Source organism: Paralichthys olivaceus, chromosome 20 (genome assembly GCF_024713975.1).
Source record: "Paralichthys olivaceus isolate ysfri-2021 chromosome 20, ASM2471397v2, whole genome shotgun sequence".
Lineage (NCBI taxonomy): Eukaryota > Metazoa > Chordata > Actinopteri > Pleuronectiformes > Paralichthyidae > Paralichthys > Paralichthys olivaceus.
Window position 1 is genome coordinate 15,228,170 of NC_091112.1, and position 15,530 is coordinate 15,243,699.

A 15,530-nucleotide genomic window follows, 5' to 3' on the forward strand; every position below is an offset into this window, starting at 1 on the left:
TGGCATTCAGCCAGAGGTGAGGTACACCATGGACGGGTTGCACACCCATCATAGGGCCAACAGATGTTTTCAGACATGAACTCTGAAACTGTCAGGAATATTTGGACCAGACTTTCTTCTGTACTTCAGGGGTAGCATTTGGGTAGAAAGTGCAGGAGACAGGAAATAACACATAAATGATGCTGCGTAAATCACATGTTTTTGTTTGCACCACATCAACACCGCTGTCGGCCCAAAATGTCATCAACACGCCCGCTTAACAAATAAGAGTAGAAAAAAGAAAAATAAGAATACCCATGTGCTCGTGGTGTCAGCAACCGTCCATGTGCACATTTGCAAGAAAGTAAAACTGAGGCATTAAAGTTCCAGCATTGCACCAGCCTTCCTGTGTTTTTACAGTATGTCTTCCCTGCTGCCAGCCATGACAGGAATACTGTATCTAAATACTTAGATACTATACTATCTGCCGTAAGTCTGAGACCACTTTCCCCTCCTGTGTTTTTCTTACATCCCCAGCTGTAGAAAGTCATCAAACAAAAGGTTTTGTCCGTTTTTTAAATCTTGAACCAGAAGTCTTAGATTGCATATCCCCAACTCTATCACAAGTCTATCACTCCAGGGAGCAAATGTTTTCCAAAAAATAACTGATGCTTGGTGAGAGAATAATTGTGTGGGATGGTAAAAATAATATATAAAGACAGAAAATACCCTCCGTCTTCAGGGGGCACTTTGGTGAAAATGATACGTCTAATCTTATTAAACTCTGAGTGTTGCTACTATTTACTGGTGTTAAAGAGGGTAAGCTACTTACAGTGGAGAATGGAGTGAAACTGTGTTGTGAGAATATCTCCCAATGTCACTCTACATATAAGTAAAGCATTTTGCCTCCCATGCTATGCACACACATCACACACCAGCACAAGCCAAATACTATAGTTGACTGTGTGGATAAAAAGATTTCACACATGCTGCGCCGTCATGTGACTTTAGTTCGCCACAAAAACAGTTTGTGACTTTTCCGTAACATTAGCAGGCAGGGTGTCATGCACCCCCAGGCTAGCACACAAATAAATGCCAACACACACTTTCAAGAAACACAAACGCATGCATGCACAAACACTTACGCACAAATACACACTCACGCACACACAGCTACCAAAGAACCCAGCAGGCTTAGGGAGCCATGCCCTGACCTCTGGTTCCCAGTCAAAGGGGTGCTGTTCAGCAGCACACAACAGAACCACTGATCCCCTGTGTTCCTCTTGTAAATTTTGCTCTTTCTCCTCGGGGCTCAGAAGAGGCCTGTGTTGTTTTGTGAAAAGGAAGAGGAGGATAAGGGAGGAGTGGTGAGGCAAGAGAACAGAGGAGTGAAGCCACAGCCTGTGTGTGACTGCTAAATCACTGTGTCTGCATGAAGGCCGGGATTGTGTGTGTGTCTCTTTGTATGTGTGTGTGTATATGTGTGTGACCCTCTACAGTATGTGCGTATAAAAAGAGCAGAGAACAAGGGACCTTTAGTCTGGGATGAAAACATAGACCCATGTTACAGGCCAAATAAGATTAACTGGTCTAATGGACACACTTATTTTCATTATTCTGCATCGTTGCTGCAGCCCGGAGAGAACAGGCTCGCTACTACTAGTGTCCCTGCGGCAAAGACATCCCGATAAAGGAGTCCTCTCTCCATCCACTTCTCGTTTCCAAGAATTCACTCATTCATCCTCCCATTTTGCCATATTAAAATGTTATCGCAACAGGATCTGCCATCTGTCTTGATCATTTATTCAAAGTGCGCACAAAAGCCACTTATTTTATTTGTGACAGGGCTGTTTGCTGTGATGTGTCCATGAAACTTAATAAAAAATCCTTTCCTTATTACAGATGGGAATGTAGATTTGTGCGACGCAGCTTAATGAGCATAAATAAATCAGTGATATTGAGGGAGGAGCCACTTATGTACCCCTCCTCCCCCACTTTAATCTTGCCTTTCTCATTAACACAGGCGCAAATATGTAAATGAGATGAGACAGCATGGAAATATACAAGCCTATTACACAATTAACATGACTGCTTGATTAAGTAATATACAGAGACTTTATAATATACACAAGCACGCGTGTATATATCCTCTCACATTAAAACTCATTTATTGTGTGAGTAATTGTCTTCACCGCAACCTCCACCACATCCACACTGTAGTTTTTTCTAATTCAAAAATGTTTCTTGGGTTTACACACTCAGTGATCCACAGTTTAACCTTGAACTGCACACAAAGCCCAGAATCCAGATGTCACACATCCCACAGTCAGACGAGCAACGTGATGCAAACTCATCGTGATTAACAACATAACCATATAATGTTACATCTAATCCCATTCTCCTTCTGATTACCTAAGAGCCAGATAACGTCTAAATCTGCACAATAATTGCAGATGCAGATGATGATCAAGCGGAATGCAAGGGACTGACACTGAAGGGTATTGCCAGTTTGACATGATTACAGCAGCGGCCTCCAGGGACCCATATCTTGATTTAGATTAAACCATGCTCATCAAATGGAAAGCACCCATCTTTAATATGGTCGTAAATCAGCTGCCGCGTAAAAATCTGAGCTTCCATCAAGTCCATGAACATAGTCGATGAGGGGGATGATTAAATGAAAGAAGACAGAATGAGGGAAGAATCCAAATCCAGTGTCGATCAGAGACCAAACGTGGAATGACACCCACCAAATATTTTGTCACTGAAAACAAATTGATATGCCTGTACTGCAAAGATGTACCTGAAATGATGGTGATTCTGTGAAAATAAAAATATAGCACCAATATGACAACATCAGCCGTAGTCGTCTGTACATCATTTTATGAAATCAGTTTGGAAATATGGTAATTTTAATGGTTGAAAATAAACTTTCAATTAATCGGTTCATCTAAGTTGCCAAAAAAAACATTTAACTCTTTTCTAAAATTAGTTCACTTATTCTTCTAAATAACCTCTCAAAATTCATTCATTCATTCTGTTTTTAATAAAGTTATATTTACCAGGACAGGGTGGATCATGTCTCAGAAAAGGGAGGCATTTGGCTCAAGTTGGGGCTTACATTAGCAAATATTGACTAACAAACTCCAGCCAACCTGCACTTTACGATACTTCCAGCTCCAATCAGGTGAAGAAAATAACTTGGTGCATAGTTAGTTTCATCTTAAAAGACCCAAGGAGAAAGAGTGGCTATGAGATGACGAATGCACTTTTGAATTGGATCCATTCTGTTTAAAAACACCTTCAAATCCATAATAATTATTTCAATCTATTCATGTGTTTTGGGAGCCAACAGGATGTCTGCTAACTCAGCCGGTAGAAGTGCATTAGAAGTGTATTTTCTCAGGAAAATCAAGAGGAGAAGGACACTAGCACAGATACTGAGTGATGCTACCTTGAATGAGGTATTGAATTCATTTACCACATTTTTCTTTTCTTAGGCCAAACGCTGTTTCTGCAAAAGCCCTGTGATAATCAATAATGTGTCATTATGCTCATACAGGCGGAAGACTAACATGTCACTTAGTTATTTCAGTTCAATTTTTCAACCAATAAATACAAGCCTGCAGTACACTTACTTATTATTTCTGTTCATCTGTCATTTACATCAAGATCACTAAACCTAACTGCCAGTTCTGTTTTGTAACTGTGAATCAAACACATGGGGGAATGGTTTGACACACAGGCTGCCCCTTGTTATAATCTTGTGAACTGATTTTGGATTAATCGTATTGAAATGGATACAATAATCTGGTTTCCTGATCATGAAGATTTCCAAAAAAACAAAAACTGTGCCCCACTAATATGACAGAGATTAATTTAATATTGTTTGAGCTGCTCTCAGCCTTAAAAGAGACACATTTAAACTTTTCACAACGACGTTATTTCCAATAAACTGGCCCTTTAAAATAAATTTCGTTAGTTTCTCTGAGCTGAATATGTTGTACCGACTGGGGCTACAGCTGAACTTTTTATATCAAACACACCTTTAGCAAGAGGCTGGTGTTTGCCACCACCGGCTCGTACACATCGATCAAACCCTGTGATTCGACACGACGAGGAAACACCGAAGGAGACCCAACACTGAGGGAGAACATTGACAGAAAACGCCACAGACAGCACAGCTTTCCTTCAGGGAAGCCTGTGCAGGGGACAACTTCAACTTGGACAGAGGGAGAGAGAGAGATGGATGATAATCACATGAGAATGTTCTTTCACACGCAACACATTAGCAGCGTGTCCACAGAGAAGCAAGTGTGGCCCGCACGACAAATCCTCGCCGACTGATCAGAAAACAATGCCGGGTACTGTTTGAGGAAAAATAAAAGAACAAACTGGAGAAAACTGAGAGATTGGACAATACGCTCTGTATCTCTGAATCAATGCTAACTGGCCTGGAATCAGCCCCTAACACAGTGAAGAGCATGTACTGGTGGCAAGAGACCACCTACACGCCCCAGTCAACAGCACGGCTGCAGCAGCATTGAGACAGACAGTTGTGTTTCCACCTCCCAGTCAACATCATGCTTTCTCTATTCCCCTCGTCTCTCTATCTTGCACTCTGTTGCTCTCTCAAGAAAAAAAACATGTTTCAGAAGGTGTCAGGCAATCAATATAGTGATGAGGGCTGTTGTTTTGAGGCGTGATATACTACACGCACACCAACACAAGAGTAATGACTACTATCCATGGGCACTGTAACAGTCATGAATTATACTTTATTGGCTGCACTTCGTCAGATATATGACTCTCCTGCCTCCTCGTACGTATTCTGCGGCTGACAAGATTTGATACATGCATGAGCACACACATACGCCCATACAGACATAGGTAGAAAAAAATAAAACACTGATCACAGAACATTCTATAAAATCCCCAACCATGACCCGAGGCTCTACACCGAGCTCGGAGAAAAAAATACAGATGAAAGCTTTTGAAAATAACAGAACAAGACATTTTCAAATCAATACTTGTTTCTCTTTTTTCCATCTTGAACAGTGCTTGATGACCCACGCCATTAGAGCAGACTGGGAGGCGCGTCAGCGACGTGCTCGATATGCCACGTGGCAGGAACAATGCCGGGGCTGATTGTAAGAGCCCTGCACGCTCCTGGGGGGGTTAATAAAGGGGATTGTTCTGTGTTGTATTTTCTCTTTACTCATTTATGTTCAGCTAGGTGGAGGTCAGATGTACTGTCCCTGAAGCCATACAGTAGGGTGTGGGTTTTCAGCTGCATGAAACTCAGTGGCCTTGACCAGAGAACACACGGAGAGCGGCATGAATACACATTCTCTGCTTCACTGGCTAAATCAATCTTTAATACACCGTACTGCTGCCTTCTAAGAAATAAAGAAACCACCGACCACATGGCGCATGAATGCACAGTGTGTGTGCCCACATGTGTTCATGAACATTTATCATAACAACACACACACCACTTAAATGTAAAAGTGTTGTTTTTTTTTAACTTATTCCTCAGTTCAACTTACAGCAGCAGCATAAAACAAAAACACACGTTTGTACATCTGTCTAAGTTAGGACACTCATTGGCACAATGAATTCCCTGGCCCCTTACCCTAACCTTACCCATCCAAAATAAATGCTTAACCATAATTCTTACCCAAACCCTAACCCAAACCTAATTCTATCCCTAACCCTAAAACCAAGTTTTAACCCTGAAACAGCCCATTAAAAGTAGGTCACAAAGTGTGGACAGGCCAAAGGTCCAGAGGTCCTCACTCTGTAGGCTCAAAAGGATCTTCATAAAGATATCTGTACAAGTACACACACTAAAGTTTGGCTTAACATTGACTTCTAAAACAATTCACATTTTGCCCCTAATCTACCCATCACAAATAAATACCTAACCCTATCACTTACCCTGACCATAACTTAAGCCTAATTCTAATAAAACCGCTCTTTGAAAGTGGCCAGAATGTCCAAGACATCTGTACATGTACACACACACACCTACACACAGAACACACACACACTCATTACGATACACTCAGGCATGGACGAGCACCTGGCTGCAGAAGGTAGATACTTTACAGGTCTGATTCGGCCACAAGCTCCTCGATCGCACAAAGCGCCTCAACTCACGCACAGCTCCGACACGCAGCCGCTCCGAGCAGCCAGTTCATTCATTTCAGCTGCTTGGCTGAGAGAGTTGGTTAATGACATGACAGAGGAGCTCCATGCAAATAGCCAACATCTGTCACAGCACTAGCTCCACTCCATATATTTATTTGCTGATCCTACTTAATATTTCTGCATATTACTGGCTGTTTGTTGGAGGCGGACAGTGATGCATGTTTCTGCATGACGCCGTACAAAAGAAAGCAATCTCCTGCAACCCTCACATCCACTCCTGCTGCTTCTTCTAAATGCATATTTTGTGCTGGCTTTGCAGCCCGCTGAAGGTCAGCGGAAAGTAAGGCCCCTTTATTGTGGAAATAGGAGAAACACATTTGGTGGAGTTAATGTGTGCTGCATTTATCACCGACACAATAAGGAAGGCTAGATAATATATCTCATGCAATGTGGAAGGAATACATTACACAGAGCTGTTGTGATGACTGCATCTTGGTGTTATCTGTGGGGGTTATTCAGGTTTATCTTGTATCACGGTGACATTCAGATTCTGAGTATCCAAGGTGCCCGCTGACTTAGTTTAAACTCATTACAACATGTAAATGCACATGTTTATATACCTGCATCAAACTTTAATAACTCAGATGCCTCGCTCTTATCTTTAAAATAGGAGCTGGTCAGATAGAAAAAATCCTCCTGAGACAACCTATTTGGCATTTAACTGTCAGTCTTCCACGACTTCTTCTCTTTTTTCCCCCCTTTATGCGGGGGTGGGGTCAAACGTCGCCGTGGCTGGTTTTTTCCTGTCTCTGATCCAGTGTCAGCCTTCAGAAATGATCCTTCACCGACACGGGGCTGTCTCAGGTGCCCCCAGCGCTGACTGACAGGCCTTGGAAGTGGAGAACTGCTTTAGCCCGACGTTCAGTCAGGCTGCCTGCTCGCTGACACATTCAGACAGATAGATCACTGAGGACCAATGACAGCTCGTTATTGCTAGAGATGATAGAAGCTCACCATAGGGATTTGTATCAAAGCAGGAATGTTTGTGTGCGTGCGTGTGTGTATGTGTGTGTCTGCTGACTTGCGTTGAGGCATTAGATGAGAGGTGAAGACACGGGGTATGAGGACTGCCACAGGTTTCCTAACATGAAAAAGGGGAAAAGGGGTCCCTGCCATCCAACAAGTTTTTTAAACTCAAAAACATCATGACTCCTTTTCCTTGCCGTATGAGTTCTTGGCAAAACCTAATCTTATAATTTTGTTACAAGTATTTATCTCTGTTTGCTTGGTGTTCATGGCTGCAAACATTATATTTGTGTAACAGTGGCAACTATTACTGAAATCGAATCACTTGTTCCTTGGCTCCAATTATAACGGTTTGTCCTCATATGTGCTCAGATCTTGGCAGGACAATCAAATTAACCATCACAGATGAAAACAGAAAGTCACTGACACATGTCAACCCAGAAAGAATGAAGCAAAACAAATTTGAAGCTTGTTTGAAAGGGGAAAACTACAAGATTACTTAAATTTAAGATTATTAAAAACCCCTCATCACTATATAGTGAAGTAGGGAACAGTGAGTGAGTAATATCGGACACACCCTAGATCTTTACTTCTACTTACATCTTTGATACAGACAATTTTCAGATCACCATGCCTATAAATGAATAGGGAAATGGGCATCTTTCCTCAACAAGTCCGCCATAACAAGATGTCAGTGCTGGGTTTCAAGTTTCTTTTCAAGTGGCTCAAAATGAGTTATTGCATGTTTAAAAAGAGTTCAACCTTCAGTTCATTGCTGAGAATCAGATCCTGCTCAGACCTGGGTTAGGGTTAACTTCCATCTTGGTTGATCCAGTCTCGAGTGGACAGTCACTCAAATCACACTTAGATGTAGTCATTCTGTTAACTGTGTGATATTACTGACGTCTTCTGACTCAACAGTTTCATAATGAGCTGAGGGTATATTACTATTGTCTCTGAGAGTTTCCATTACATTGACTTGTTTGTTGCCACTGACATAATATCAACATCGACAGACACATATTGATGTTCTATTTTCTATTTCAAATAAGATAAATCATATTTTATAGTGGCGCTACACACAGCCCATTGATTTGCTTTGCCCCCCCTTTGCCCCCCCCTCTCACTCACTCACTCACACACACACACCAACAATCACAACACATCTCTACAGTCAAACCACTACTTGTTTTTAGTGAACAGAATTGATGCTTGTGTTTATTTTTGTGTACAGTTGTGTAAGAGTGTAACTATAGGATAAATTAGTTTGAGTAGGTGAAAAAATCTGCCTGCCATAAAGCATCATGATTTTACTGCGTAACATATTACTGTAAGCAGTATTTGCCATCTAATTTCTTATGTCTATATGCTAAGCTAGGACAACGATCTGCAGCCACTAGCCTCAAATTTGCATGCAGGCAGAAGGGGGGCAATTTGCTCATCTTGCATAAAAGCAAATAATCACGCTTCCTAAATAGTTGAACTTTTCCTTTAATAACTTGTTTTAACAAGGGGTTACAACCACATGAACCATTTCTTGACCTGTCAGGACGTATTATATCACAAACCCTATGGTGAACGCCTCATTAGTCTGTATTCATGTCAGTGTAAATGTATTTCCAATGCCTCTGTATGTTTGTCTGTATGAGGCGAGTCTGTGTCTAATTTCACATGTTATTTACATCTCCCATTCTCCTTAGTGTAATTTGATGACAATGCCTGTACTTAATGTGGGCCTTAGTGTGTGTGTGTGTGTGTGTGTGTGTGTGTGTGTGTGTGTGCAGGAGACACATCGTCATCACCATCACGATGCCATGAAACTGTCAATCCCGGCTACAATCAGCCCTTTTCATGGGAAGGCCACAGCAAAATGAAGCTTTCATGCTTAGACAGTGAGGGCTATTGATCTCAGCTATGTAATCTGAAATGACTTCTGTGTTATTATTTCTCTTCTACTCTGTGACCCAGATACAGCATGAAACAAGTGTGTGTGTGTGTGTGTGTGTGTGTGTGTGTGTGTGTGTCTGTCTTTGGGGACGATGTGCCTCTTTTTAAATCTGACCGCAGTTATGCAACACAGGTTATTCAACATGCTAGGCCAATGGGAGGGTCACACCCTAGTGTGTGTGTGTGTCTGGTGGTGTGTGCATCAAAAAAATGCTTTTTCCTGTGTCACTATTTTTAAGTAATTTTTTCACTTACCAGCTTAGGATCAAAAGAGATGAACACCAGAGGACAGTGGAGGAGTGGTGAGTCATGTACTATCTGTGATACATATATAACCACTGAGAGAGAGAGAGAGAGAGAGAGAGAGAGAGAGAGAGAGAGAGAGAGAGAGAGACAGACAGAGAGAGACAGAGAGAGAGAGAGAGACCTGCTGTTAGATTGAGTGAGTGATGTGACAGTAACCAGATCCTCCATGAATTCGCCTCTTTTCACAATAACCTCTGCTTCCCTGACTCAGTTGTGGTTGAAACTGCATCAGAATCATGCTGCAAGAATTTCACAACCTCATCAAATCCAGATTTTAACTCATTTTACATATACCATCTCATCTGGTCTTTACAGTGTGTCCATTAGTTGTCCCACAGGAGATCTGGTGGGTTCCTCCTGGGGAAATCAAGTCACCCGGAGGAGTGAGTGTGTGTGAGGACATGAGTCTGTCTGGAACTTGTTAGGGAGCGCAATAAGCAGCAACAGTCACCGCACACTGAACAGAAAAAGAAAAAAGCATTTAAACTCAGACTGAGGCCCAGCGTGTATTTATAACTCACTTGAATACAAAGGGGAAAAAATGGGTAGATAATAAGGGAGCACTGTAGTTTAGGCGTAACTTGCACAGACCCTCTAATTGCTTCTTTGGAGTTTCCCAGCAGGAGGTCTCCACGCCGCCTGTGTACTCAGTGCTGTCTCTGTGGAAGATCGATTGGCTTAGAGGTCCATGGGCACTGGCCCAGTTAGCCAGGATCAACATGAGTGCTCGGGAATATGAGGTGAGTCCAAATGACAGAGCGTCGCCTGGCCAAACACTATAGCTCTAGATGTGTAGGAGTGCTCTGTGCTTATAAATCAGTCTGTGCATAATGTATCGTACTACTCATAAAATACTCCCAGCTCAAAGAAACACTTCAGCTTTGAAATATTGAATATTTTCCACATATTATATTTACATTTCACTCGGTTTACTGCATAAAAACTCCTTTCAAGTTCTTATCGTCTCATCGCTGTACAGTAGGGCTTTTTATGCTAACACTGTGACAAGAGTGGGGGGAGACATGAACGCACGGCCTGAGTTGAACAAGGTCACAAATATGGTCGTTCTAATTGGGTCGGTCTGGTTTCACTGCCACAGTTCTTGGATTGTGTATAACGCCTTATTTTTACGCAGTTTTGTTTAATTAATTAATATGTTATATATCCACACTCTGCCCCCTAGTGCTTAATGCACAGAAATGCATCTCTATGTCCCAGCTGGCTAGAGATGCCTCTGCAGCCATGAGAAAAAGGCATTAGCAATATTTCAACCTATGTCAGTGTCATCATGGAAAGGAATGAAACAGGGAAGAATACTCTTTTTACATGTGGTCAAATGAGCAGCAATAATGGGAAATTAAGTTTGCATGTCAAACTTCATCTGACAGGGACTGCAGATAAACACTAGGCTGTGTGGGACATTTACATGTTGGACTCATTTCCACATGTAAATTAATTCACATAAACTGACAACATTTTTCTGTATTGCTTTGAGTTTGGTGCGGTTTACATTATAACAGTTACATTATTATCAATATATCCATAAATATATAAATGAATGCGTGTTTATGAATGTAATAATGAATTTATTAGACTTTTCACTGTTGTGTTGAATGTGTAAGACTGACTGAACAAGTTTATATTTAACTATACTATTACACTTTGACTATGAACAATGTCAAACAACTGAATTGAACGAAATAGCCTCTCAGCAAGTTCTTTATGCGAACTTCCAGTGGTACAAAGTGCACAGTCCACCACAGAAGTCAAATTTTCAAAGCTTACATAGAGGTAATTTCCAGACCAAAAAAATAACGCAGTGGAGGAGTTTTGCAAGACATCACAGATCAGGGGGACACAGGACAGAATACGCTTCAGGTTGACTTGAATACAAACACAGAGCTATGTGGACATGAGGGGTCAATATCTTTACCCCCTGATGGTGGCTCTGAGTATGTATCCACTCTGATCACAAAGTGCAATATAATGTTTACATTAAAAAATAAATACAATATTGGAAAAACTGTCTTCAGTAATCAGCATTCCAGTGATTTGGCTGTCCCTGCCCCGAGGACAATTTAATGTAAATTCAAGTCTTTTACTTGATGATATTATTCATTATTTCAAAACAATTGATGAGCTGCTGCAACTACAAAATATCCTACAGTTTCTATGACTTAACATTTAGCCTTTGGACATAATTAGGCCTTATTGTGCTGCTGCTCTTTTGAACCATAACCGCTTGTTAATTCACTGTAAATCATGTTGCTGCTGTCGGTGCTGCTGTTCTCTCTCCATCAGGGTTTGTTTGTGTCTCTTTCAAATGGATTTAAAAGGGGAATTTCACACAGTCTCTTCACAGGTCCAGGGAGTTCTGAAGACAAAAAGTTGTGCAAAATCTTCAGTGGCTCTAGAGAGAAATGTCTCAAGTGATGTCACATGAGACTTGAGTCAGTCAATTTGAGTTAGAAAGAAGGGCATTCATAAGAGGACTGTATCCCAATCCTTCCCAATTCCTTTTTAAGGCCAGAAGCTGGAGGCTACATTAGCTGCCACTGCTACACAACAGATTCTCAAGGGGCGGTCACAACAAACCCAAAGCAAAATTCTCACGCAATGAGATTACATAGAAAGTCAAAGCAAAAGTGCAAATAGATGCAAACTTTGCAACTATCGCATTGGCTCATTGTCGTTGGGTGACGCAAATTATTTTCATTCGCTCCAGGTTAAATAATTGAACTCAAAGCGTTGAGAGTGAAACTCACTACAGACAGGTCCTCGCACCAACCCCGAGCTAGACGGTCATCAAACCGGCCTCAGGCAGCGCAGCCAGATGCAGCTCCTGGAGAAGATGGTGAAAATTCCTAAAGCTGTGTGCCCCTCCAGGTGGAGCCACACACAACTGTGCTGACAGACAAAGTTTGAAGTCTCTTCAGCCAGTAGTTCTCCTCTCCTCTTTTCCAGAGAACAAGAATATTCGTGGATTGAGTTTACTCGCATTGCTCGTGCGAGCACCAAGAGTAAACATGAATAATCCTGCAGCCAAACTCATGCTGCGACGTGAAAATACACTTTGATGTTTGATGTGAACGCAGCATCACACCAAACTGTCAACAGTTGAGTAGCATTGTGGTAACACAGCCAACTAAGGTTTGAGAAGGAAGAATAAGGCATGGAATAAAAAGATGCAGAATCTATTTTTAAACCCCTTTTCATCCATCATGACTCCAGCTATGTTACAGGAATGTAACGCTAAAATGTAAACATGCTGAGTCCAGGTTGAGTTCCCAATCGTGACCTTTACTGCACAAATATAAACACTAATAACCGCCTTGATTGATTCGTCAGCGCTCATCAACAAGAGGCCTTACTGGCATTTAAACCTATTCACACTTGCATACAGAGTTGAGCTGAGGCCAGTTGTGAGTCATTAAGGTCACTGGACAGCCACAACACTGAAATTACTGTAAGGTGTGAACTGCTGTCAAACTCTGTGTATAATCCGCCTGCAGCTGATGATTTGCAAACAGCTCTGACCTGAATGGCTGAACAATCTTGGTGGCCAGACTTAACTGGATGTTCCCATGACCTCTTTTACAGAGCAGTGTCCTTAAGTAAGAGGGCTGCGACAACAGCAAGCTACAGTGGCTTGAATCTCAAATTCATCAGATTGATGAGTGAAAAATGTTTATTAAGTGAAAACGTTTTATTCTCATCAATGTTCGTAACTTTCAGTCATTGGAGTGTGTATTTAAAACTGACCTTTCCCCAAGAGGCCAATCACATCTTGATTATAGGGACCGTGATGATGCCAGCGCCCTATGCGTAGCCACATCACCGTCACACCTGTAACCAGAATAAAGAAATCCCTTGTGGTTGTTGTTGCAATAACAACACTTCATTTCTGAGTTGCATCACTCGGATGGTGTGTGTGCGACTCCATTTCTCCATATCTGAAGCATGTTTGGCATCACTTGGGAAATGGGACTGTCAAGCGTGCAAAAATCGTGGCTTTAAATATAAATACTGCTGATGTCCCATATTTCAGGTGAACAAATAACAGTCAGCTTAAACAGCGCTGGTCTCAGCTCCGCACTTATCAGATTAGTCAAGTTTAAGTCTCTCAGTTGGGAACTGAGTCCCATCATCCCTTTCAGGGTTTGTTTTTGTGCGGAGTTTCAATTGCGCCGGGACAAGACCACCACACATGTGTGTTCAAGTACATGTATGTCTGTAATGCTCATCAGTATTCATCTGCTCGGAATATGCATTTTCAGAATGGGCAGTCGTCTGGCTGTGAAAGTAAGATAACAAGAATATTGCACCTGTTTGAAAGAGACTGAAAGGGGGACAAATCTTTAAGCACTTGACCCTCTGCCCCGCTAAAGAAAATAGCTAAGTATGTAATTTAAAAGTGTGAAACGTGATTGCATGTTTTTTTGCCGTAAAACCACTTGCAAAACCATTTTGAGATTTTCCCCATGCCTAGATAAGGAGACTTTGAAGAAGCAATTTCATGTGATGTTAGTCCAAATCCATTCCCCCGAAGCCTTTAAGCTGGGGCTGAAATCTCGCTGGTGTGAGGAGTTTGTGTCTTACTGATCGGCTAAGCCCCTGTGCCTCTTTAGCTGCCACTATTCACCGCGGCGCTCCCTTATTCGGGCACACTTTAGCCTCCGACGAGTCAAGAGTCAGGGCGGTAAATGACAGAAGAGACAGGTGGAGAGTTAAGTGCGAGGTAAGGAAAGGGCTCATGCCACTTAGACAATTTTTAAAGAGAAAGACTGGAATCACACGAGTAGCCTTTATCCGTCGGCGAGCAAATCAGAAAGCATAAAAGATGAGGAGGGTGAAAACAAAAAGAAAAAATCCAGACAATTGAATGAGCATCAGAAGCAGCCATGCACACTACATATTCCATATGGTCCAATAACATTTGTTGATCCCTCGCTCTGAATTGTGCTCAGATCTCTGCACATATCCCTCACAGGAGCTTCCCGTAGTTTTAATTACCAGCACGTCTGCTGCCAGAAGAACAACATGCCTGTTCAGCTCCGGCTTCCTTTGTAGAGAAACTACACACACTCTAAGATTCTCTCCAAATTCTCACTTTCTGCTGCCCTTGGCCTCTTCATCTTGTTTTTTGAATCTCTATGAGTTTCCTCTTGTCTTTCTTTCTGATGACACGATACAAATAACAAACGAAAATATAGCTGCGAAGGCAAAAGTGTGCGAAACAGAGTTGCAACAAAACATGATTGCAGGGCAGTTGCACGAAACACAAACATCAACAGTCAACAGCGGCGGCAACAGTCACAGATCTGCAGCAGCTGCTTGCAGATTACATTTACCTCAATTTACACTGTTCAAAGAAGAGAAGAAGAAAAAGAGGAGGAGGAAAGAAAACAGAAATAGCAAATGATATCATGTGTTATTTGTTGTGTCCTGACTGTTAGGTCAACAGCAGAGAGAGGGAGGAGATCAGATGGTTAACTGAGGTCAGAGAGTGTGTGTGTGTGTGTGTGTGTGTGTGTGTGCGTGTTTGTTTGTGTGTGTGTGTGTGTGTGTGTGTCGGTGAGGGTAAGAGAGAGAGAGGAGAGAGAGTCCTCTACAGACACTAATGCCAACATATCCGCCTTGGGGAGGAAACATAACAGTAAACCTGATGAACTCAAGTTATCTAATCCCTACTGGAACACACACACACACACACACACACGCCTCTCTCTCTCCTACTATCTACTTAAACACAGCCTAGGTTTGCTACCTTCGATAAGAATGCTCATCATCAGTACAACACAGCACTAATGAATCTTTTATTTCTCTCTGCGCCCGGTGATTATGACACTGAGGCTAAGACTAGAGAATTAGTGTCAATAATTGATGTTATCTAACAGAACAGAGTCTCCAAACGCGGCTGTGGTTAAGAGGGCTGCTGACCGGGTAGAAGGAATTAGGCAGCGTAAGCGACTGTGGCGATGCTGAGTTACTTTTTTAAGTTTAAACCCAAAGTGGGAGCTCACTCCATTCTACAGTTGCTTTGTTTTGGTGCACCGTCTTCATCATGTTAAAAAAACAATCAAAACACAGAACTTGAGAGGGAGAGATAGAGTATATGT

The 15,530-nt window shown here is 41.9% G+C and overlaps 1 protein-coding gene across 6 annotated transcripts in view; it reads right to left on the reverse strand.

Moving 5' to 3' along the window:
* nrsn1l (neurensin 1-like) overlaps window positions 1-15,530 on the reverse strand; it is a 152,699-nt gene that overhangs the window by 40,848 nt on the left and 96,321 nt on the right. The window contains exon 4 of one of the 6 annotated variants that reach the window (XM_069516807.1): window positions 13,174-13,257. The exons of 4 other annotated variants lie outside the window; for them this stretch is intronic. The gene's annotated coding sequence lies outside the window, so the exon portion shown is untranslated. Of the gene's footprint in view, window positions 1-9,360; window positions 9,445-13,173; window positions 13,258-15,530 lie in introns of those variants that run through there. One more of the 6 variants, XM_020090949.2, reaches the window with a different exon arrangement.